Source organism: Ambystoma mexicanum, chromosome 4q (genome assembly GCF_040938575.1).
Source record: "Ambystoma mexicanum isolate Mex_15411 chromosome 4q, UKY_AmexF1_1, whole genome shotgun sequence".
Lineage (NCBI taxonomy): Eukaryota > Metazoa > Chordata > Amphibia > Caudata > Ambystomatidae > Ambystoma > Ambystoma mexicanum.
In genome coordinates, this window is record NC_090928.1 from 642639850 (window position 1) to 642656115 (window position 16266).

Genomic DNA, 16266 nt, shown 5'->3' on the forward strand with positions numbered 1-16266 from the left:
TTGATGGAGCTTCAAGGCAGTGCACTGCAGGAAGAGCAAGAATTGTGGAAATTAAGGGGGTGTTCTTTATCCCCCTCTGAAGCATTGTGGCGATAGGACAGCACTGGAAAGCCAGCGATGCCTGTAGCTTGAACAGCTGCACTACCCTGCGCATGGAACTGGGGAAAGCCTTGCAGCAGCTATTGCAGAGGACTCGTTCGTAACGAACCTGTTACATGTTGCATTTTATGTAGCAAATTGCATTGTATGTCAAAAGTTTACCACTGGGCACACACTGCGAACAATCAGAGGAGTGATTCCTTGACCGATGGTCCTTTTCAGCATTTACATATTGACTATGTTGATATGCTGCAATTATGTAGTGGATAGAGGTATATGATAGTGGTAGTGTGTCCCTTTTCTAGATGGATCGAAGCAGGTCCATGTACACACCCTTATGCCACTTGTGCAGTGAAGTTTTTAGTCTGAGAAGTCTTTCCTAGATGGGGAGTATGTGAGGTGCTGAGATCCGACAATGGGCCTCATTTTGTTAATGAAGTATTTGAACAGATTAACCTATTGCTTAGTATAAAACATGCGGTTTCTTCTGCTTATCACCCTCAAGCAAATGGGATATGTGAGAGACTCAAAGGTCTTCTCAAAGAGAGAATTGCTAAACTCAAATTGACAATGAAGAAGGGATGGCTGTATTGCCTGCCCCTTGCATTATATGCATTAAGGAATCAGCCTGGGTCGGACCACCACCTCACACCCCACAAGCTAGTGACATGGAGGTTAATGAGAATGCCCTTGTCTCCATATAGGAGCAGAAGTGATGTCCAGACAACTCCAGAAATGCTAGGAAATGAGTTACATGCTTATTTGACATGTATGACAGCTGGTATCTCTGTCATTTCAGATTAACTCAAGCGCAAGGGGTGTCAGTATCAGGACATAGATGAAGACAATTGAGCAACCAGACTTGAATAATTATTTCCTGCACCTAAATTATTTATTGGAGATTCAGTCCTAGTGCGCAACTTCACAAGGAAGTGGCACGAGCCCGTTTTAGTGGACCCTTTATTGTGGAGAACATTACTCCCTCAGCAGTAAAAGTCCAAGAAAGTTGTGCATGGATACATTTGGGCAACGTGAAACCATATGCCTGTGAGACCGATGAACCCCCAAACATTGATTCGGAAGCAAGACAAGAAGAGGAAGTTTAGCCTGTGCAGACTTGATCGATGACGAAGAAGAAGGATGCTAAGATTGTTTTTTTTTTTAACAAGTTTATTGGTTTTAACACAAACTAACAACATACAACAAAACCTTGCAGTACATGTTCTCACATTTCAAAATGTGCATATACCATTCAGTGTCTACTGCCTACCCCTTTCACTCCCCCCGGGTTCGAGCCTACTCCAATTCGCTGTCCGCGTCTTCTTCTTCTAAAGGGGTTCCTTTTCCCATGTCCTCATCAGAGTCCTGGTCGCTCGACCAGTCCTGGGTGGGCCCGTATAGTGTGGCCACTAAATTTTTCCAGGCTGTCAGGGTTTCTGCCTCTTCCTCTCCTCCTCTATTACTCGCTTCTTGCCACACTGCTGTTTCAGCTTCAGTCCATTTCTGAAGGTCTGCCCACCAGACTTCTATCCTAGGTCTGTTGCATGCCTTCCAACCCATGGCGATTCTACGCTTGGCAAGTATGTATGCCAAGTCCTTACATGTTTCGGTTGGCGTGGCCTCGGGAATCCTCCTATCAAGCATGCCCACACTGATTCAACATCTATTTTGATCCCCTTCTCCTCTAGCCAGTGGGCTACTTCTTCCCAGAATTTCCCAATTTCAGGACATGCCCAAAACATATGCGTCATCCCCATGTTTTCTTCCCAGCATTTGGGGCATGATGGTCGTTCTGCATTTTTAAATTTAGCTATCCTCTGGGGTGTCATATATGCCCTGTGGGTTAGATATAGTTGTATTTGCTGTAGCCTCGCGTTCCTAGATACTTTCTTTTGGTATCCTTGGGCCCTCTCCCACATCCCATCACTCATGGGTACCCCAGCCTCTTCTTCCCCATCATATCTTAATTGTGCCACTTCTTTCCCCACTTTGGACATAAATAGCTTGTATAGTCTGGATATCTCATGTCCTCCTTCTGCTATATCGTATATAGTTTCTATGGTAGTGTCAGGTGGCTCTTCTAGTGTTATTTCCGACCATGTCTCTCTGATCCGCCGTACCAATCTGTTATATGTGATATATTGCCCAGCATGCAACCCTGTTTCCTCCACCAATGCCCCAAATACCTAATCTCTCCTTCTTGCCATATGTCTCTTACTGTTACAATTCCCACCAGTTCCCAGTGCCTCCTAATCGCCTTCATTAGTTGTCCATCCACTCCTGTCAATACGACCAACGGTACTTGTGGAGGACACAGGGTTGGGTTCTCCATGACCTGGCAAGCTCTACGCCATACCTTCCATCCCAGTACCAACATCTTTGAGTGCTCTTTCACCTCTGATTTGGGCAGCCATATTATTTCTTTCAAGAAGTACAGGGCACACTCCAGTCTCAACAATCTTGATTCTGAGGTCGGGTCTTCTAATAACCATTTGGCCACTTATTGTATTTGACTAGTTAAGTAGTAGCTCTCATAGTTTGGCAGTTTTATTCTCCCTTTATCATGCGTGCTTTGCAACTTCCAGAGGGCGATTCTGTTCCTTGTCCCGTGCCATAAAAATTCCCTGCATATGCTCTGTAGCTTAATAAAAAATCTCCTCAGTATCAGGTATGGTATATTCCCGAAAAAATATAATAATCTCGGCAATACAACCATCTTCAGCAGCGCCCCTCTTCCCATCATTGCTAAGGGGAGCTTAGTCCAGAAACTCATACTGTTTTCAATGTTCTTTACCCCTTTCTCCGTATTATGCTGGTGTTCTGCCGCTACCGTGTGATAAATGTCTATCCCCAGGTATCTGAACATATTTGCTTACCATGGTATTTGCAAAATTGGCAATTCGTCTCGTGGGATTCCTATATACCTCCCCAGTGGGAATATGCATGATTTTCTAGGGTTCACTGCTATACCAGATAGTGACGCAAATCGCTCCATCACTTACATGATATATTGGAGGTTTTCTTCAGGATATCGTAAGTATAGCAGCACATTGTCTGCGTATAGCGAGACCAAATGCAGCTCCCCTTTTATGCTAATCCCTATTACCTCTTACTGCTGCCTCAGGTATATCGCCAGGGGCTCTAGTGCTAAAATGTACAGCATCGGAGACCACGGGCATCAGGGGTGTTGCTAGGTCTGGAAAAGACCCGGGGCTACGCTAATGTCGGGACTGTCACGACTGGGGGCTAGCTAGCCTTTTGGTTGTAGCTCCTGAGATTCTATCCGGGGCTACAACCAAAGGACCAGGGGCTATAGCCCCCTTAGCCACCCCCTAGCAACGCCTTTGACGGGCATCCTTGTCTAGTACCCCTACTCAATTACCACCTTTCCGAAATGATCGCCCCCGTTTTGACTCTGGCTAGCGATGCACTGTACAGTAGTTTAACCCATTTGAGGTACCCCGGCCCTATCCCATATTTGGTCAGGGCTGCAGACAGCCAGGGCCACTTGACCGAGTCAAAGGCTTTATTGCATCCAGCGATACAATTGCCATCTCACCCGCGTCCCCTTTTGTATGTTCGATAACCCGATTAAGTCATCTGAGGTTGTCTGATATGTTCCTGCACGGGACATATCCTGTTTGATCATGGTATATTCATTTGTTAATGATCCGTTTCATTCTGTTTGTCAATACCCCCGTAAGTATTTTGCTATCTTGGTTCAGCATCGATAGCGGTCCAAACGATCCGCAATCCTTGCCTGGCTTATTGGGTTTGGGGAGTGGGATAATGATTGCTTCACTCAGGGATTCTGGTAGCCGCCCTGTTTCAAATGCTTCATTTAGCGTTGCTAGCAGCGGGGGAAGCACCTAAGTTCTATACATTTTGTAAAACTCACTAGGAAGTCCCTCCGCCCCTGGGGTCTTACTAGTGGGTAGTTGTACTACCACCTCTTCCAGTTCTTCTAGCGTGATTGGGGCATCTAGGTCCTCTCGCTTCTCTACGCTTATCCGTGGCATGCCTATGGCCTCCAGTATATCCATTATCTCCTTGCTATCGCTCCCTTCTTCGTCCCCATACAATCTTTGATACTATTCGAGGAACTCTTGGTTAACACCCTCTTCGGTGTCCACTAATTGCCCATCCTCCCCCATTATTGCTCTGATCGTAGGTCTGTGGATCTCACTTTTGCACAACAAACGCCAACATCCTCCCCAGCTTGTCTCCACCCGCGTGCTGCCTCTCTACATACATTTTATAGTTAAAATTACATAATCTTTCCCAATGTCCTGCACACTCCTGTTGTAGTCAGCTTATTATTTCGGCATCTTCCTTAGTGCTACCTCCCCTGCCCAAAGCTATTTCTAGCTTGGTTTCTGCCTTCTGCAGTTTCCTTAATATGCCTCCCTGCAGCCCTTTGGACTTGGCTATGGCTATACCTCTTACCACCATTTTGAAAGCTTCCTATAGTGTGCCGGCCGACTCAACACTTCCTGTATTAGTCTCTAAGCAACTTATAAATTCTTCTCTCAGGTCCTCCCTGAACATTGTATCTTTCAGTGCTTCAGCTCTAAGTCGCTACTTTGGGATCCTGGCCCTCGGAGGTCGGTATTGCCATGTTAGAACCAAAGGCGAGTGGCCCGATAGGACCCTCACCTTGTATTCTGTTTGTACGATTTCAGCCATCACCTCCTGCGTGGCAAACATGTAGTTTAGTCTTGTGTACAAATTCTGTGGAGCAGAGTAATGCGAATATTGTCTGTCTTGTGGATGGTGCACTCTCCATGTATCTTCTAGCCTAAATTCTGTCAACAGATTCTGCAGGGCCCTGGCAGCAGGGGCGGTCCTGTCTTGCTTTTCATCTGACCTGTCTACCTTCGGGTTTAATGTGCAGTTAAAGTCCACGCCCCAGATCACCACCCACCCCAGATGCAAGCTCAATTTGTTAGATAGGGTCTTTAGGTATGTCACTGTGTCCTAATTCGGGGCATACGTATTTATAATTCATATTTCTTTATTTTCCACCAGCCCCCATATTGCCACTATCCTCCCATCCTCATCAACCGTGGACTGTATTAACTTAAATGGGACATGTGGTGCTACCCACGTAATCACCCCTCTGGCATACCCCGAATATGTTGGCCGATGACAGTCCCCTTCCATTTCTTCTGGATCACCTCTAATTTTTCTTTTGTGAGGTGAGTCTCCTGTAGTAGGGCTATATCTATTTTCTGCCTTTTTAGATACATAATGACCTTGTTCCTTTTTAGGTAGCAATTGAGCCCCCTGATATTCCAAGAAATTACCTTAATCTCCCCCATATTCGGGCTGCATCCCGCCCCCCTTTGTATGTCTTCAACCTCTATCTGGAGCGCTAACGCTCGTGTTTGTAAGCTCGTTCCCCTACTTAAACTACCCCTACCCATTAACACTGCAACTTCCCCAACTTCCCTCCCTCCCCCCTCCCTTCCCTGCCCCAACTCAATCTCCAACTTCCTACATTCCCTCCTCCAGCCCAACTGATGCCCAGCTCCATCCCTGGATCTCGGCACCCTCGCATCTAATCCTTTTCTTGGCTATTGCAGGTACTCGGGACTCAGCAGGGAGATATCGCCCTACTGGCGATTCAACTACTCTACCTACTGGGGATAGGTTGTCTGCATTTAGTGTCTCCTATGTTGGCTCTAGATCGCAGTGCTCTTACTGCTCATATTTAATATGCAGACTTCTATATTCCAGTCCAACAAGTCCACCTTTTAATTGTTTTAGTAATTAGCATTTGCAATTCTCTAACGCTTCCCTTGCGCCCCTTCATTAATCATCGCTGAAATTGCACCCGCCCCCAGCAAAATCAGCATGGCCCCGGGTCACTTATCCTGTCCATCTCGCTCCTGACCATCTCTAGACTCTGGACAGCCTTGGGCGTCCATCCAGCATGCCGCCTTCTCTGTGGTGTCGAAGAAGTGTGTTTTGCCTTTGTGTAGGACCTTAAGTTTCGCAGGGTACAAAAGCATGTACTTGAAACCGGCAGTTTGCAGTCTTCTTTTCACCGCCACGTAGCTGTATCGCTGTCTCTGCACCAGCATGGTGTAATCCGGCTATGCGGTAACAGTCGCCGACGCCCGCGTTATTGATCCACCTTTCCAAAAAAATTCCAGGATCTTTTCCCTGTCTCTGTAATTCAATATCTTTGCTATGATTGCACGGGGAGGAGCCTCTAGTTGAGGCCTCCTTGTCTGGGCCCTGTGCGCCCGTTCTATCGCGAACCCCTGGGAGAGGTTGCTAGCCCCAATTTCCTCGATTATCATGTTCTCCACATAGTCCGTGGGATTTGGGCCTTCTTCTCCTTCTGGTAGGCCCACCACATGTATGTTGTTGCGCCTTGCTCGCCCTTCCTTCTCCTCCGCTCGATTTTCCAGGTTGGACACTTGTTTCAATATGTGGACCTCCTTGGCGTTGGTGGTGCTGACCTCTGTGTTGGTTTTCACGGCGCTCTCTAAGCCACTCGTCCTTTCGGCCAACGCTCTTACATCCTGTCTCAGTAGGCTAACCTCTATCCCCACTGCGTCGATTTTAGTTTCCAATGCCGCTTTCAGATCTGCCATCGCAGTCCCCCATGAGGATTTCAGTTCCGTGATGGCTGCGAGGATCAGGTGGTCGTCCCTTGGCGAGGTCGTCTCCCCTGGCGTGGCAGCTGTCACGACCCTCGCCCAAAACCCTCTCTGGCAAACCCATTGGCCAGGTAGAGTCAGGACTCAGGCCTCTAGAGCCTGGCATCCTCTTCAAAAGCCTTCATGGGGCAGTCCTGGTGCCTATGGCGCCAGGCTCATACACCATAAAAAACAATGTGCTTGGGAACTACTTTATTGTATTGTCAGCCAACATGGAGGCATCCACATAGCTGGGTTCCTAAGAACCAAGCTATGCGGTCTAGTGTTTTGGGTGTGGTAGCCTAGGGATTACTTTACCTGGACTATTTTGTTGGGGCTATTTAAACCACACCCGAGCAAGACAGCATGCTTCGCGTTACTTTGCAGCTTGCAACGTGACACTCACCATGTCCAGCTATTCCCTCGAACATCGGAGAAGCAGAACCTGCAGGGAGACAAAAGGAACATCATTAACAGCAGCATCTTACCTGCAATCTTCATCTTTAAACACTCGCAGCTACTGAGAACAGCTTCCTCGAAGCTGCACGCCTCCTGGACAGAACGACCTGAAAGAGGAAGATAGAGGCAACATTAAAGAAAGCAGTAGAGACATTTACAAATTATGAACTGCTCAAAAGGCTTACCTGGCTGGTCGCCTTTCGGCTGGCACCACTCCGGACATTCCGCTTGCGCTGAAGAAAACTGCGACCTACAAGGAAGGAAAACACAGGCTAGCAAAGGCAAGACTTCGCAGCACTGCGCATAGCGCTCACTTACCGCGTCATAGCGCTCTTAATGCGCCATCATTTACCATCGAGGCTTAACCAAGCCAGTTCGCCGCGCTGAAGCTCTGCATACGTAAGGGAGGAAAAAAGAGACATTTTAAACAAAGAAAGGCATGCAGGATAGCAACAAAACTAAAGAACAGCAATAAGACCTACCTGAACAATATCAAACGGGCCGGCGTCAGTGAAGTAACTGGACCGCACTCGCCCATGAAAGACAACGCGCCCCTGCAAAGAAGGCTGGACGGAGAGCATGCTTAATTCTACCACAAGGCAGAACCTTCCCCGCAGACCACATCAGGGCAAAGCTGAGAAGCATACCAGCGAGTAACTCGGCTGGGTGGCGTCCCTGTGGATACCAGGTGAGCGTAACAGAACGCAAAGCCTACCATAACAAATCCACCTGGGCGCCATGGAGACATCAGAAATGGACCAATTGGCCCAATTACTAGGAGAGCTTCGTGCTGAGGTTCATTCTGCCCGACAAGAGACTAATGCCCTCCGGAGAGACCTTATAGTGACCAAAGAACGCACTGAAGAGATTAGCAGGCAATACTTGCAATCACAGGCAGGACAGACGCCTCTACCTGGAAGCAATCCAACAATGCAAACCCCGCTAAACCATCCACTCCGGTACAGATCAAGTTACCTGGAACAGTGCCCCTGGCACCACCAGAAAGGTTCTCAGGCGACCCACGGAAGTATGCGGCATTCATCAATCAGTGCCGCCTTCATTTTCTTTGTAGGCCTGGAGCATTTCCAAAGGACCAAGCTCGGGTAGCTTTTGTCTTATCATACCTGAGTGGTAGTGCAGCAGATTGGTCGGTGCCGGTGATATCCCATGACGATCCTCTATTACATGACTTTGGGGGTTTCCAGAGAGAAATGGAAAAACGTTTTGCTCGCCATACCCAGGAACAAGCAGTAGACAATGAACTCTTGTCCCTCCGACAGGGGAATCAGGACTTGTTAACGTACATTGCTACCTTCAACAGACTGGTTGCCGAAGCTAGGTGGCCAGAAAACAAAAGAACCACGTTATTCCATCGAGGCTTACGAGGCAAATTAAAGGACGTCTTAGCCCAGGTGGTTGATCCACCCAGAGACTGTGCAGAATTCATAAATCTGGTCGTACAGCTAGACCACCGGTTGCAGGACCGAAAGGCAGATGGGTCTAAGACGGACCCTCAGACCGTGTATGTTCGACCAAGGGAAAACACACCCCATGTACCTGAAAATGCTGTAGAACCCATGCAGATTGGAGGGATACGGCTTCCATTAACAAAACAAGAGCGGGACAAAAGAAGACAACAACAGCTTTGTTTGTATTGTGGGAAACCAGGACATTTCCTGAAGGACTGTCCAGTAAAACCCCCAAGAAGAGCAGTCGGGGCCACAGAGAAGGATGAAGCTAAGGAACTACCAAGCTCGACAAATGTAGAGGTCAGTTTGTCGAGTGAGAAGAAAGAGTTGCTGACCTCGCACTTTGCAATACCAGTGATCTTAACTAACCACCAACAGTCGTCAAGAATGTTGAAGCATACATCGATAGCGGAGCAGTTGGAAATTATATTGATCAAGAACTGGCAGCAGAGATGGGGCTTCCTTTGTGTTCTAAGCCTACTATGGACAAGGTAACCTCCGTGGATGGGACAGAAATCGATTCCGGACCAGTAACCCAGTGCACAGCCAGGGTAACCTTTCTGTGCCAGGACAGACATCGGGAGTCTATTTCATTCGATCTCATCAAGGCACCTCAGTTCAGGCTAATACTAGGGATGCCATGGTTGGTTGCTCACAACCCTTTGATAGACTGGCGGGCATCAAAATTAACGTTCCCCAGTGAATGCTCCCCTGCCTGCTATTACCAAGAGGAAAAACCCGACGTCTGTATCCCCATGACTCCAGGAGCGACAGCATCAACCCTGGGAGAAACTAATACCTTGTCAAGTGAATACCATGATTTCCAGGATGTTTTCTGAAAGGACCAAGCCAATACATTGCCGCTGCACAGGCCCTATGACTGTCAGATCAACCTTGTTCTTGGTGCAGAAATCCCTTGCGGCAGGATCTACGCTCTCACAGAACCAGAAAACCTTCATTTGAAATCCTATTTAGACCAGTACCCTGCAAATGGATTTATCCGTCCTTCCAAGTCCCCCGCAGCCAGTCCTTTGTTCTTCGTACCGAAAAAGAATGGAGACTTGAGAACCTGTATTGACTACCGCACATTGAACCAGATCACTGTGAAGATCTGCTACCCCTTGCCATTTATCCCTGAGATGCTAGACCAAGTTAGAGATGCCCAGATTTATACTAAATTGGACCTTCGAGGAGCGTACCACCTGGTCCGAGTCACAAAAGGAGATGAATGGAAAACCACCTTCTGTACTAAGTACGGCTTGTTTGAATATCAAGTCATGCCTTTTGGGTTATGCAACGCTCCTGCAGCATTCCAATATTTCATGAATGACGTCTTAAGGGAGTTAATTGATGTGTGCGCCTTAGTGTACATAGACGACATCTTAGTATACTCAGCCTCGGAACAAGATCATGGGCCTCATTACGACCCAGGCGGTAAGTTACCGCCTGGGTCGTACTTTTACCACCATGGCGTAAACTACGTTTACGCCATGGTGGTTGGCGGACCTACCGCCCCATTCCGAGGTTGGCGGGGCGGTAAGTCCCCAATCCCCATTTACCCTTCCCCATTCCCATTTTTGCCCCATAGGGCATAATGGGAGTGGGGAAGGCGTTAATTACGCCACCGTAAATTACGGTGGCGTAATTAACATCAAGGTCCCTTAGCGCCATGGATTTTAACACCTGCTAAAAGCAGGTGTTAAAACCTCCATGGCGCTAAGGGACCTCGGAATCAGGCGGTAAGGGTCGGCGCTGTTTACGCTGCCGTAAACCCCTTACCGCCTGAGTCGTAATGAGGCCCCATGTCAGGCACGTTTGTTCAGTCCTCACCAAGCTCCGTCAACATCGCTTGTTTGCAAAGCTTGAAAAATGCTTTTTTCACGTCACCGAAGAAGAATTTCGTGGTTTTATCCTTACTCCAGGAGGCATCAAAATGGACATGCACAAGGTAGATGCTATTCTGAAATGGCCTTCACCGACGTCTCTGAAAGGGGTACAAAGCATGCTGGGCTTTGCGAACTTCTACCACCGGTTCATCCCAGACTTCTCTCAGGTTGTGCACCCAATCACAGTCCTATTACGAAAAAACAATAAAAAGTTTGCTTGGAACAAAGAAGCAGCAGAAGCCTTTCAGGAACTTAAACAAAGGTTTACCTGCGCTCCAATTCTGCAACATCCTCGTCCAGACCTTCCTTATGTCGTTGAAACTGATGCATCCAGTCTCGCAATGGAGGCTGTCCTTTCCCAAAGAGACCCAGAAACCGGCCAGCTACATCCTGTGGCCTTCTGGTCAAAAACGTTCTCACCTCCAGAGATTTATTTTGCCATCACGGACAAGGAACTCCTGGATATCAAATCCACCTTTAAAGCCTGGAGGCACTACCTTCTGGGGGCCAGACACACCATTACAGTCATCACAGACCACCGAAACCTGCAATATCTCAAAACAGCCAAGGGCCAGTCCTCGCGCCAATTACGGTGGGCCCTTTTCTTCGCAGAATATGATTATGTAATCACATTTCGACCAGGAGTCAGAAATGGAAAGGCGGATGCCTTATCTCGCATGGCCTTAACACAAGCAGAACTACAAAAAGAAATCCAACGGACAATGAATCCTGATGCCTACCTCGCATGGCAAACTCAAGGAGAACAATATACCATCAAGGACCATCTACCATTTTTTAGGGATCGCCTATATGTACCCAAGAAGGAATTACAACAGCATATTATTTCAAACTATCACGATTCACTGATCGAAGGGCATCCTGGGATCGCCAAAACCCTAGCTAAGGTGAAAGAGAACTTTTGGTGGCCTACATGGCGTAAGGACATCATTCAGTATATTCAGTCCTGCGGTGTCTGCGCACAAAATAAATCACAGAAAGAAAAACCATCTGGTCTCCTACAACCATTGGACATTCCTCCAGTTCCATGGCACACTCTTTCCCTTGACTTCATCACTGATCTACCTCCAAGCCAAGGGTTCAACACCATCCTTGTAGTTGTGGACTTATTCTCGAAGCTGGCCCATTGTATTCCTCTCAAAGGCCTCCCAGACGCAGCCACTTTAGCAAAAGTGTTCCTGGAGGGCGTGGTTAAGCTACATGGCTTCCCTTCGGTTATCTACCAGTCACCATCCCCAAACGGACGGCCAAAACGAGAGAACCAATCACACACTCGAGCAATGTTTGCGGTGCATGCTGCACCACGAACAAAGGAATTGGAAAGACCTACTATGGATAGCCGAATATGCATATAACAATTCTTTGCATTCAAGCACGGGACAAACGCCCTTAAATACCCTTTATGGCAGACATCCACATACCTCTGAACTAGACCTTCCAGCCAGCTTGGAAATGCCAGCGGTAAAGACTCTACACCAAACCATTAGTCAGGCTTTCAAAAGGGCAAAGGAACACCTTATTCATGCCAAATAAAAACAAAAGAGATTCGACGACCAACACCGGGAAAAGGCCCCTGATTATCAAGTAGGATACAAAGTTTGGTTAGCCGCTAAATTCGTACCCATCAAGGGAACCCGGACCTTTCATCCCAGATTCTTAGGACCCTATACCATTAAGGCAATTATCAACCCAGCAGCAATGAAACTGGATTTACCACCTAATCTACACATCCACCCGGTATTCCATGTGTCCCTCCTGAAACCAATGCAACCCGGCACACGGATCGGGACCCCACCTAAGCCCATACTTGTTGACAGAGAACCAGAATTCGAAGTCAAAGATATCTTGGACTCTAAATACCCTAGGACCAAGCTATATTATCTTGTCAATTGGAAAGGATTTGGACCACAAGATAGATCCTGGTGGCCCAGTGAGAATATCCACGCACCACGTCTAATCAGGAAATTCCATCGGAACTTCCCAACCAAACCTGGGCCAGACAGAAGGAACACCATGGGAGGGGCCTTGGGGGGAGTGCTGTCACGACCCTCGCCCAAAACCCCCTCTGGCAAACCCATTGGCCAGGTGGAGTCAGGACTCGGGCCTCTAGAGCCTGGCATCGTCTTCAAAAGCCAAGATATCTTATTCTCCATAGGACCCTGGAAACACATACTGTTGTAAAGCAATACCTGACTACGAGACTTTCCTTTAACAAGGATACCCTTTTGACAATTGGGCGATGGTATAGCCTCCCTCGCCTTTCACTTTTTTACCTTGGGATTTATTCACAAAGGACCTGTGTGTTCACATGAATTGGTACACTGTTATGCAAAAAAGGAAAGATAAAAACCTTTGCTCAAGATTGATCTGTATATTGTTAATACAGCATTTTTTGTTCACTTTGTTGTAAATACTGCACTTCTCTCCCTTTTTTGGAGTATTTATTGTTGGTATTATATGTTGTCTTTACCTTTTGTTCATCTATGTTGCATTTTTCAACACCTTCTTTTAAGCTTTATGTACTGAATATTTACCTGTACGATTAGCAAATAAAACCCTTGTTTGCTACCCTCTGGTTTGTCTTAGCTCAGTGAGAGGTTAATATACCTTTTTCCTCAGGTTTGGATCTACAACTTAATAGACCAACCTATACACTAATCTATGGACAGGAGTATACTCCTGTACCAATAAAGTATTATAGCCTTGAGCTTCGTACACTAGGAAGGGTACATCTTCTTGTTTACATTGTCTTCAAAAGCCTTCATGGGGCCAGCCTTGGCGCCTATGGCGTCAGGCTCATACACCATGAAAAACAATGTGCTTGGGAACTACTTTATTGTATTGTATACTACTAAGAACCAAGCTATGCGGTCTAGTGTTTTTGGTGTGGTAGCCTAGGGACTACTTTACCTGGACTATTTTGTTGGGGCTATTTAAACCACACCTGAGCAAGACAGCATGCTTCGCAATACTTTGCAGCTTGCAACGTGACGCTCACCGTGTCCAGCTATTCCCTCGAACCTCAGAGAAGCAGAACCTGCAAGGAGACAAAGGAACATCATTAGCAGCAGCATCTTACCTGCAGTCTTCATCTTTAAACAATAGCAGCTACTGAGAACAGCTTCCTCGAATCTGCACGCCTCCCGGACAGAACGACCTGAAAGAGGAAGATAGAGGCAACATTAAAGAAAGCAGTAGAGACATTTACAATTTACGAACTGCTCAAAAGGCTTACCTGGCTGGTCGCCTCTGGCTGGCACCACTCCGGACATTCCACTTGCGCTGAAGAACACCGCGACCTACAAGGAAGGAAAACACAGGTTAGCAAAGGCAAGACTTTGCAGCGCTGCGCATAGCGCTTACTTACCACGTCATAGCGCTCTTAATGCGCCATCATTTACCAGCGAGGCTCAACCAAGCCAGTTCGCCACACTGAAGCTCCGCATATCTAAGGGAGAAAAAAGAGACATTTTAAACAAAGAAAGGCATGCAGGATAGCAACAAAACTAAAGAACAGCAATAAGACCTACCTGAACAATATAAAACGGGCCGGCGTCGGTGAAGTAACTGGACCACACTCGTCCATGAAAGACAACGCGCCCCTGCAAAGAAGGCAGGACGGAGAGCACGCTTAATTCTACCACAAGGCAGAACCTTCCCCGCAGACCACATCAGGGCAAAGCTAAGAAGCATACCAGCGAGTAACCCGGCTGGGTGGCGTCCCTGTGGATACCAGGTGAGCGTAACAGCAGCCATGGCTTGTACAGGTGTGGTTGGGGACTGCTGCGGTTTAGTGAAAATGTCCATTGTTGGCTGCTTGCCTTTACCTTTGCTCCCCTTAAGACCCATTGTGCTGGCTGTCCCCGGCCCTGACTGTCTGCTGCGCAAGATTGCGTCTCATCAGTTGTGTATTAGTTCTTGTGTCGGCCTGTGACTCTAATTTCTCTGGTGCAGGGCTTCCGGTGGCGCTTCCTGCTGTTTACGCCTATTCCATGGTATGCGGGTCCATCCCTTGCGGGATCTGCAGCTCGTACTCACTTGCCTTTCGGCCCTACGTGCTCTTGATTAGTCAGTGGGGGCCCTTGCACATCCTCAGTCCAGCGCTCAAGCCCTGGCTCAGCGCCCCCGATGGTGCTCCCCTTCCGGGTCCTCCCAGTAAACAGGGGGAGGCAGGTAGGCTGGGAGGCATCTGTGCTGTATTCGCTATGCCTATCAGAGACACCAGGAAGCCGGTTCTTTAATCCTGTTTGTTTACCTAAGTATGCGCTGCAGGAGCGATGTGGAGCAGTAATTCCCACGCATCAGATTGCTTTGCACTGGCAGGCCCCATGGTCGCGATGTAACAGGACCGTGTTGGACATTGGGTTCATTAGACTTAACACGCGCTGCTGGAGAGCTGTGTAGAGTAATTTCCGGCATCGGTTCCTAGTGCCTGAGCCAGCACTGTGGCGCTATGTGGAAAAGTACTTTTCAGGCAGCCAGGTAATTCAAACATGGTTGCACTGCAAGCACGAATGTGGGAGTTTTTTCACAGGACAGCTGGTCATGCAGATAAGGCCACGCTGCAAGCGCAAAGCAGGGCAGCTATAACTGATCAGGAACGGTGGGCGTGCAGTGGACGGAACGTTTCGGGCATCAGGTTCTTTTGATTGTTCACACTCTGCGGGCCCAATGTAAAAAGCACTCTTCGGGTGTCGGGTCCCTTTACTTGCGATGGCGCTGCGGGCACAATGTAGTATGAAGGTGTCCAGGCATCAAGCTCTTTTACTATAAACGTGCGGTGCAGGCGCGAGGTGGAAAGTATTTTCCTGATTTACGGCTCCTTTACATGAACGGGAGTTGTTTTCGGGTATCCTGTTCATTTCACCCAAACACGCTCTCCAGGCACGTTGTCGAGGAGTAACTCACAAGCATCAGGCTCTTTTGCATGGGAGGGCACTGTGGACCCGATGTGTAAAGAACGTGTCGGGCCCCGGGTCTATGAAAATGAGCACACGCTGCGGGCGCAATGCGGAGAGTGATTTCAGGCTTCCGTTCTCTGTACGTGAGCCCGCCCGCACTGTGGTGTGATGCCAAAAAGTACTTTTCAGGCCGCCAGAGTATTCAAACTCAGTCGCCATGCAAGCATGGTTATGGAAGACTTCCACAGGACCGCTGGTCCCGCAAATGCACCCGCATTGCAAACACGAAGCAGGGCAGCCGTAATCCACAGGAGAACAGCTGATGTCCTTGGGAAATGTGTGTGCAGATGACAACGCTGCTTCTCCCTGCCACTACCCAGAGCACTGTGTCTGCTTACAGTGCATAACGGGTCTTTGTGCGATCTGCCAGCCCTTCTGTGATGTGCCTTTAGTTTACTGTCGGGTGGGTGCCATTTTGATACCTTTGTCCGCAATCTCCTGCAATACTCTTCAGTTCCAAACTCTTTCTTGTAGGCACGTTTCATATCGAGTTGTGTACCGCTTCCTGCCTTCACCATTCGCACAGCAGTAGCTTCGAGTCCACTTCTTGCTACACCTGTAAAACGCTTATTATTTTTCAGATCATTGTCGGATCTTCAGGAGCACTAGGAATGCACGTCCTAGCCCGTGGCCATGTAGCCACACCCCCCCAAGGATGCTAAGATTGTTGATTAAATAAAACCAATTGTTCATTTGGACTGTGGCTCACCCCGGACGCTCTTTA